This window comes from Procambarus clarkii, chromosome 47 (genome assembly GCF_040958095.1).
Source record: "Procambarus clarkii isolate CNS0578487 chromosome 47, FALCON_Pclarkii_2.0, whole genome shotgun sequence".
Lineage (NCBI taxonomy): Eukaryota > Metazoa > Arthropoda > Malacostraca > Decapoda > Cambaridae > Procambarus > Procambarus clarkii.
In genome coordinates, this window is record NC_091196.1 from 17,373,572 (window position 1) to 17,383,622 (window position 10,051).

The following is a 10,051-nucleotide window of genomic DNA, read 5'->3' on the forward strand; positions in this document are numbered from 1 at the left end:
CATCCCATTAACTCGGGGTTGTCCACTTGTCAATGGTCAGTTCCAATTCTTGGGTTATTTTGCTGTTAAAGTCAAGACAGGTGACAACTGTTGTGTGAGCCTGAGCGTTAACCCCCCCCCCCCTCTTCCCGTCTACCAGGGACCTTGGTACAAGTAGTGAAATGGTAGACGGGTAGATTGTAGGGGGGGGGGGAGTAACAAGACTCCTGAGGTACGGAGTCTACCTCCACCACCCCACAGACCAGGTACGGACGGTGTATGTGTGTATTATAGCAAGGCATCGTAGACAGGTATTGGACAGACCGAAAACAGAGAAGTTTTGGATGAGAGACAGTAGAAGTAGCGGAGGACTCTTACAAGTAGTTACACAGTGTAGCACATTGTTGCTGGCTTGTTGCAAGAGTTATTTCCCCACAGCTTACGTGTGAGCACTGTAACAACCGGTTATTACACTCCTTAAACCTGCCCTTTGTGACTGGGACAATTATATTTAAAAATTTACCAACTTTTAATGAGAAAACGAGAAAAACTGCGTCTTTTCGTTCACTTAAAATGAGAAAAACAACATATGAATCAAAATTAACACGTATTCATATTAATGTTATACGAGAATGACAACAAAAGCTTTAGAAGTGAGAAGTTTTTCAAGATTATTATTGTATTGTAAATCCCGTTTACGAATCATCTCCCAAAGGTAATGCTATATCATGGTGTGGGTGTAGCGACCTTGGCGCCAGGAGTCCCGGTCCTGTTTATCCTGACGGAGGCGCTCCCGTGTTGCCCTTGACGGTAAGATGAGCAGGGAGGGTGTGGACGGTGGCGGATATCCTGTAGCCCATTGTGCTATGGTCCTTCACCAGCCTCAACCACCTCCACATAATGCTGGGCCTCGTGGTGCCCCAGGAAGCCCAGATACACCGTCACACACGTGTTCCAACCCTCTCTGTCCTTCCTGGGATTAGTTCTACTTCGCCACTTCCTTTACCCGGGGCCCGTGAAGACGCCAGCGGTGACCTTAGCGGCGGTCAGCTCCGTCTGGCGTCTTGTAAGGTTACTGACGCCTGGGACCAGCTGTTTCACGAGTCCCAGTTTGACGTGGGGAGTCTCCAGGGTGTTCACTTGACGGTGGTGCTTCCCACAGTGGGTGGCTGTGGTGGTGCTCCCCCACAGTGGGTGGCTGTGGTGGTGCTCCCCCACAGTGGGTGGCTGTGGTGGTGCTCCCTCACAGTGGGTGGCTGTGGTGGTGCTCCCCACAGTGGGTGGCTGTGGTGGTGCTCCCCACAGTGGGTGGCTGTGGTGGTGCTCCCCCACAGTGGGTGGCTGTGGTGGTGCTCCCCCACAGTGGGTGGCTGTGGTGGTGCTCCCTCACAGTGGGTGGCTGTGGTGGTGCTCCCCCACAGTGGGTGGCTGTGGTGGTGCTCCCTCACAGTGGGTGGCTGTGGTGGTGCTCCCCACAGTGGGTGGCTGTGGTGGTGCTCCCCCACAGTGGGTGGCTGTGGTGGTGCTCCCCCACAGTGGGTGGCTGTGGTGGTGCTCCCTCACAGTGGGTGGCTGTGGTGGTGCTCCCCCACAGTGGGTGGCTGTGGTGGTGCTCCCCCACAGTGGGTGGCTGTGGTGGTGCTCCCCCACAGTGGGTGGCTGTGGTGGTGCTCCCTCACAGTGGGTGGCTGTGGTGGTGCTCCCCACAGTGGGTGGCTGTGGTGGTGCTCCCCCACAGTGGGTGGCTGTGGTGGTGCTCCCCCACAGTGGGTGGCTGTGGTGGTGCTCCCCCAGACGCAGGGAATACAGGTGATGGTAAGACTGTCCTGGAGGCATCTCACCAGTGTGACGCCTGCCCTGAGCCTGCAGTGTGGAGCACACTATCATGTGCCCCCACACTGTCATGTGCCCCCACACTGTCATGTGCCCCCACACTGTCATGTGCCCCCACACTATCATGTGCCCCCACACTGTCATGTGCCCCCACACTATCATGTGCCCCCACACTGTCATGTGCCCCCACACTATCATGTGCCCCCACACTGTCATGTGCCCCCACACTATCATGTGCCCCCACACTGTCATGTGCCCCCACACTGTCATGTGCCCCCACACTGTCATGTGCCCCCACACTATCATGTGCCCCCACACTGTCATGTGCCCCCACACTGTCATGTGCCCCCACACTATCATGTGCCCCCACACTGTCATGCGCCCCCACACTATCATGTGCCCCCACACTATCATGTGCCCCACACTGTCATGTGCCCCCACACTGTCATGTGCCCCCACACTATCATGTGCCCCCACACTATCATGTGCCCCCACACTGTCATGCCACCCCACACTATCATGTGCCCCCACACTGTCATGCCACCCCACACTATCATGTGCCCCCACACTATCATGTGCCCCCACACTGTCATGTGCCCCCACACTATCATGTGCCCCCACACTGTCATGTGCCCCCACACTGTCATGTGCCCCCACACTGTCATGTGCCCCCACACTGTCATGCGCCCCCACACTATCATGTGCCCCCACACTATCATGTGCCCCCACACTGTCATGTGCCCCCACACTGACATGTGCCCCCACACTGTCATGTGCCCCCACACTATCATGTGCCCCCACAATGTCATGTGCCCCCACACTATCATGTGCCCCCACACTGTCATGTGCCCCCACACTGTCATGTGTCCCCACACTATCATGTGCCCCCACACTGTCATGTGCCCCCACATTGTCATGTGCCCCCACACTGTCATGTGCCCCCACACTATCATATGCCCCCACACTGTCATGCGCCCCCACACTGTCATGTGCCCCCACACTGTCATGCGCCCCCACACTGTCATGTGCCCCCACACTGTCATGCGCCCCCACACTATCATGTGCCCCCATACTGTCATGTGCCCCCACACGATCATGTGCCCCCACACTATCATGTGCCCCCACACTGTCATGTGCCCCCACACTGTCATGTGCCCCCACACTATCATGTGCCCCCACACTGTCATGCGCCCCCACAATATCATGTGCCCCCACACTATCATGTGCCCCCACACTGTCATGTGCCCCCACACTGTCATGTGCCCCCACACTATCATGTGCCCCCACACTATCATGTGCCCCCACACTGTCATGCCACCCCACACTATCATGTGCCCCCACACTGTCATGCCACCCCACACTATCATGTGCCCCCACACTGTCATGCCACCCCACACTATCATGTGCCCCCACACTATCATGTGCCCCCACACTGTCATGTGCCCCCACACTATCATGTGCCCCCACACTGTCATGTGCCCCCACACTGTCATGTGCCCCCACACTGTCATGTGCCCCCACACTGTCATGCGCCCCCACACTATCATGTGCCCCCACACTATCATGTGCCCCCACACTGTCATGTGCCCCCACACTGACATGTGCCCCCACACTGTCATGTGCCCCCACACTATCATGTGCCCCCACAATGTCATGTGCCCCCACACTATCATGTGCCCCCACACTGTCATGTGCCCCCACACTGTCATGTGTCCCCACACTATCATGTGCCCCCACACTGTCATGTGCCCCCACATTGTCATGTGCCCCCACACTGTCATGTGCCCCCACACTATCATATGCCCCCACACTGTCATGCGCCCCCACACTGTCATGTGCCCCCACACTGTCATGCGCCCCCACACTGTCATGTGCCCCCACACTGTCATGCGCCCCCACACTATCATGTGCCCCCACACTGTCATGTGCCCCCACACGATCATGTGCCCCCACACTATCATGTGCCCCCACACTGTCATGTGCCCCCACACTGTCATGCGCCCCCACACTGTCATGTGCCCCCACACTGTCATGTGCCCCCACACTGTCATGCGCCCCCACACTGTCATGCGCCCCCACACTGTCATGTGCCCCCACACTGTCATGCGCCCCCACACTGCCATGTGCCCCCACACTGTCATGCGCCCCCACACTGTCATGTGCCCCCACACTGTCATCCGCCCCCACACTGTCATGTGCCCCCACACTGCCATGTGCCCCCACACTATCATGTGCCCCCACACTGTCATGTGCCCCCACACTGTCATGTGCCCCCACACTATCATGTGCCCCCACACTGTCATGTGCCCCCACACTGTCATGTGCCCCCACACTGTCATGTGCCCCCACACTGTCATGTGCCCCCACACTATCATGTGCCCCCACACTGTCATGTGCCCCCACACTGTCATGTGCCCCCACACTGTCATGTGCCCCCACACTGTCATGTGCCCCCACACTGTCATGTGCCCCCACACTGTCATGTGCCCGCACACTGTCATGTGCCCCCACACTGTCATGTGCCCCCACACTGTCATGTGCCCCCACACTGTCATGTGCCCCGACACTATCATGTGCCCCCACACTAGCATGTGCCCCCACACTGTCATGTGCCCCCACACTATCATGTGCCCCCACACTGTCATGTGCCCCCACACTGTCATGTGCCCCCACACTGTCATGTGCCCCCACACTGTCATGTGCCCCCACACTGTCATGTGCCCCCACACTGTCATGTGCCCCCACACAGTCAGGTTAGGTTTGTCCTAGATAACGTTAGGCAAGAACTGGTTACGGTGTGCTCGGGTGTACGTAAGATTTAGTTAGGTTAGGCCTAGTGTAGTTGGTGCCCCCGGTGAGTGTGGATAAAGGGGTCAGGTTGATACAGTGAGTGTATAGAGTGGAGGCCGCACATAAGGTCCACCGCCAGGCAGAGGTTCACGGCTGGTCAGCAACACTTGGATGCTCAAACACACTATCTGGAGCAAACACCTCAGTTGTCTGGGCCGGAGTGAGTGACCCCGACGGTGACGTCTTCTGATGACCCCAACTCTGACTCGTCAGGGACGGTCACTGTCACCATACTAGACGGAACCTTTTGTGCACTCACCCCTTCCCAGACCAATACTGTGAAGAGTGGTTCCTATTGGTGCCGCTACTGAGAGCCGCACCATGCCACCGTGCCTCTACCAGGGTGCCTCTACCAGGGTGCCTCTACCAGGGTGCCTCTACCAGGGTGCCTCTACCAGGGTGCCTCTACCAGGGTGCCTCTGCCAGGGTGCCTCTACCAGCGTGCCTCTACCAGGGTGCCTCTTCCATGGTGCCTCTACCAGGGTGCCTCTACCAGGGTGCCTCTACCAGCGTGCCTCTACCATGGTGCCTCTACCAGGGTGCCTCTACCATGGTGCCTCTACCAGGGTGCCTCTACCAGGGTGCCTCTACCAGGGTGCCTCTACCAGGGTGCCTCTACCAGGGTGCCTCTACCAGGGTGCCTCTATCAGGGTGCCTCTACCATGGTGCCTCTACCATGGTGCCTCTACCAGGGTGCCTCTACCAGCGTGCCTCTACCAGGGTGCCTCTACCAGGGTGCCTCTACCAGCGTGCCTCTACCAGGGCGCCTCTAACATGGTGTCTCTACCATGGTGCCTCTACCAGGGTGCCTTTACCATGGTGCCTCTACCAGGGTGCCTCTACCAGGGTGCCTCTGCCAGAGTGCCTCTACCAGGGTGCCTCTACCAGGGGGCCTCTACCAGGGTGCCTCTTCCATGGTGCCTCTACCAGGGTGCCTCTACCAGAGGGCCTCTACCAGGGTGCCTCTTCCATGGTGCCTCTGACCATGGTGCCTCTACCAGCGTGCCTCTACCAGGGTGCCTTTACCAGGGTGCCTCTACCAGCGTGCCTCTACCAGGGTGCCTCTACCAGGGTGCCTCTACCAGGGTGCCTCTACCAGCGTGCCTCTACCAGCGTGCCTCTACCAGCGTACCTCTGCCAGCGTGCCTCTACCAGGGTGCCTCTACTAGGGTGCCTCTACCAGCGTGCCTCTACCAGCGTGCCTCTACCAGGGGTGCCTCTACCAGGGTGCCTCTACCAGGGTGCCTCTACCAGGGTGCCTCTACCAGGGTGCCTCTACCAGCGTGCCTCTACCAGGGTGCCTCTACCAGGGTGCCTCTACCAGGGTGCCTCTTCCATGGTGCCTCTACCATGGTGCCTCTACCAGCGTGCCTCTACCAGGGTGCCTCTATCATTGTGCCTCTACCAGGGTGCCTCTACCAGGGGGCCTCTACCATGGTGCCTCTACCATGGTGCCTCTACCAGCGTGCCTCTACCAGGGTGCATCTACCAGGGTGCCTCTACCAGGGTGCCTCTACCATGGTGCCTCTACCAGGGTGCCTCTACCAGGGTGCCTCTACCATGGTGCCTCTACCAGGGTGCCTCTACCAGCGTGCCTCTATCAGGGTGCCTCTACCAGGGTGCCTCTACCAGCTTGCCTCTACCAGCGTGCCTCTACCAGGGTGCCTCTACCATGGTGCTTCTACCAGGGTGCCTCTACCAGGGTGCCTCTTCCATGGTGCCTCTACCAGGGTGCCTCTACCAGGGTGCCTCTACCAGGGTGCCTCTTCCATGGTGCCTCTACCAGGGTGCCTCTACCAGGGTGCCTCTACCAGGGTGCCTCTTCCATGGTGCCTCTACCAGGGTGCCTCTACCAGGGTGCCTCTTCCATGGTGCCTCTACCAGGGTGCCTCTTCCATGGTGCCTCTACCATGGTGCATCTACCAGCGTGCCTCTACAGGGTGCCTCTATCATTGTGCCTCTACCAGGGTGCCTCTACCAGGGGGGCCTCTACCATGGTGCCTCTACCAGGGTGCCTCTACCAGGGTGCCTCTACCAGCGTGCCTCTACCAGGGTGCCTCTACCAGGGTGCCTCTACCAGCGTGCCTCTACCAGCGTGCCTCTACCAGCGTGCCTCTACCAGCGTGCCTCTACCAGGGTGCCTCTACACGCTGGTAGAGGCACCAGATAACGCCATATAACAGCTCTCAGTTTAAATTAAAGTAGGTATGATAATGCCATAACTAACCTTATATATGTTTACATATATACTTCACACATATACCTCACATATACATACCTCAGAAGATTCAGCGGTATACCACCAGACTTGCCCCGGAACTGAGAGGAATGAGCTACAAGGAAAGGCTAAAGGAGCTGAACGTCACGTCCCTCGAAAACAGAAGAGTAAGGGGAGACATGATAACCACCCACAAAATTCTCAGGGGAATTGACAGGCTAGACAAAGACAAACTCTTCAGCACGGGTGGGACACGAACAAGGGGACACGGGTGGAAACTTAGTACCCAGATGAGCCACAGAGACGTTAGAAAGAATTTTTTCAGTGTCAGAGTAGTTAATAAATGGAATGCATTAAGTAGAGTTGTGGTGGAGGCTGACTCCATACACAGTTTCAAGTGTAGATACGATAGAGCCCAGTAGGCTCAGGAACCTGTACACCAGTTGATTGACGGTTGAGAGGCGGGACCAAAGAGCCAGAGCTCAACCCCCGCAAGCACAACTAGGTGAATACAAGACTGTGTGTCAGAGAGAGAGAGTACAGAGGGGTAGGGGGGGGGGGGCTATGTGTTATGGGGGTGTGGGAGGGGTGGTGGGGTTCACCTGCTGTACGGGGGGGGGGGTTCTGGACGACTGGTAGCGGCCATTATGAAACAGAGAGACACTAACTTTCCCAGGGACCCGCGTCCGCATCCTACCCCCCTCCCCCCCCCCCCCCCCCCCCCTCTGTATGGTGCCCGCGGTCAGTGTGGTGGGTATGGTGCCCGCTGTGTGGTGGGTATGGTGCCCGCTGTGTGGTGGGTATGGTGCCCGCTGTGTGGTGGGTATGGTGCCCGCTGTGTGGTGGGTATGGTGCCCGCGGTCAATGTGATGGGTATGGTGCCCGTGGTCTGTGTGGTGGGTATGGTGCCCGTGGTCTGTGTGGTGGGTATGGTGCCCGTGGTCTGTGTGGTGGGTATGGTGCCCGTGGTCTGTGTGGTGGGTATGGTGCCCGTGGTCAGTGTGGTGGGTATGGTGCCCGTGGTCTGTGTGGTGGGTATGGTGCCCGTGGTCTGTGTGGTGGGTATGGTGCCCGTGGTCAGTGTGGTGGGTATGGTGCCCGCGGACTGTGTGGTGGGTATGGTGCCCGCGGTCTGTGTGGTGGGTATGGTGCCCGTGGTCTGTGTGGTGGGTATGGTGCCCGCGGTCTGTGTGGTGGGTATGGTGCCCGTGGTCTGTGTGGTGGGTATGGTGCCCGTGGTCTGTGTGGTGGGTATGGTGCCCGTGGTCTGTGTGGTGGGTATGGTGCCCGCGGTCTGTGTGATGGGTATGGTGCCCGTGGTCTGTGTAGTGGGTATGGTGCCCGTGGTCTGTGTGGTGGGTATGGTGCCCGCGGTCTGTGTGGTGGGTATGGTGCCCGTGGTCTGTGTGGTGGGTATGGTGCCCGCGGTCAGTGTGGTGGGTATGGTGCCCGCGGTCAGTGTGGTGGGTATGGTGCCCGCGGTCTGTGTGGTGGGTATGGTGCCCGTGGTCAGTGTGGTGGGTATGGTGCCCGCGGTCTGTGTGGTGGGTATGGTGCACGTGGTCAGTGTGGTGGGTATGGTGCCCGTGGTCAGTGTGGTGGGTATGGTGCCCGTGGTCAGTGTGGTGGGTATGGTGCCCGCGGTCTGTGTGGTGGGTATGGTGCCCGTGGTCAGTGTGGTGGGTATGGTGCCCGCGGTCTGTGTGGTGGGTATGGTGCCCGCGGTCTGTGTGGTGGGTATGGTGCCCGTGGTCAGTGTGGTGGGTATGGTGCCCGCGGTCAGTGTGGTGGGTATGGTGCCCGCGGTCAGTGTGGTGGGTATGGTGCCCGCGGTCAGTGTGCTGGGTATGGTGCCCGCGGTCAGTGTGGTGGGTATGGTGCCCGTGGTCTGTGTGGTGGGTATGGTGCCCGCGGTCAGTGTGGTGGGTATGGTGCCCGTGGTCTGTGTGGTGGGTATGGTGCCCGCGGTCAGTGTGGTGGGTATGGTGCCCGCGGTCAGTGTGGTGGGTATGGTGCCCGTGGTCTGTGTGGTGGGTATGGTGCCCGTGGTCTGTGTGGTGGGTATGGTGCCCGTGGTCTGTGTGGTGGGTATGGTGCCCGCGGTCAGTGTGGTGGGTATGGTGCCCGTGGTCTGTGTGGTGGGTATGGTGCCCGTGGTCTGTGTGGTGGGTATGGTGCCCGTGGTCTGTGTGGTGGGTATGGTGCCCGTGGTCTGTGTGGTGGGTATGGTGCCCGCGGTCAGTGTGGTGGGTATGGTGCCCGTGGTCTGTGTGGTGGGTATGGTGCCCGTGGTCTGTGTGGTGGGTATGGTGCCCGTGGTCTGTGTGGTGGGTATGGTGCCCGCTGTTGTTGTTGTGACACGAACTAAATTATAATATTGTGATTATAATGATTTAGATGGTGCAATGAGCATGTTTACAGTGATATGGGGGGGAGTATGTAAGGGGGGAGATGAGTATGGTGTGGGTAAGTGTAGATGAGTATGGTGTGGGTAAGTGTAGATGAGTATAGTGTGGGTAAGGGTAGATGAGTATGGTGTGGGTAAGTGTAGATGAGTATGGTGTGGGTAAGGGTAGATGAGTATGGTGTGGGTAAGTGTAGATGAGTATAGTGTGGGTAAGGGTAGATGAGTATGGTGTGGGTAAGTGTAGATGAGTATAGTGTGGGTAAGGGTAGATAAGTATGGTGTGGGTAAGTGTAGATGAGTATGGTGTGGGTAAGGGTAGATGAGTATGGTGTGGGTAAGTGTAGATGAGTATAGTGTGGGTAAGGGTAGATGAGTATGGTGTGGGTAAGTGTAGATGAGTATGGTGTGGGTAAGGGTAGATGAGTATGGTGTGGGTAAGTGTAGATGAGTATAGTGTGGGTAAGTGTAGATGAGTATGGTGTAGATAAGTGTAGATGAGTATGGTGTGGGTAAGGGTAGATGAGTATGGTGTGGGTAAGTGTAGATGAGTATGGTATGGGTAAGGGTAGATGAGTATGGTGTGGGTAAGTGTAGATGAGTATGGTGTGGGTAAGTGTAGATGAGTATGGTGTGGGTAAGTGTAGATGAGTATAGTGTGGGTAAGGGTAGATGAGTATGGTGTGGGTAAGTGTAGATGAGTATGGTGTGGGTAAGTGTAGATGAGTATGGTGTGGGTAAGTGTAGATGAGTATGGTGTGGGTAAG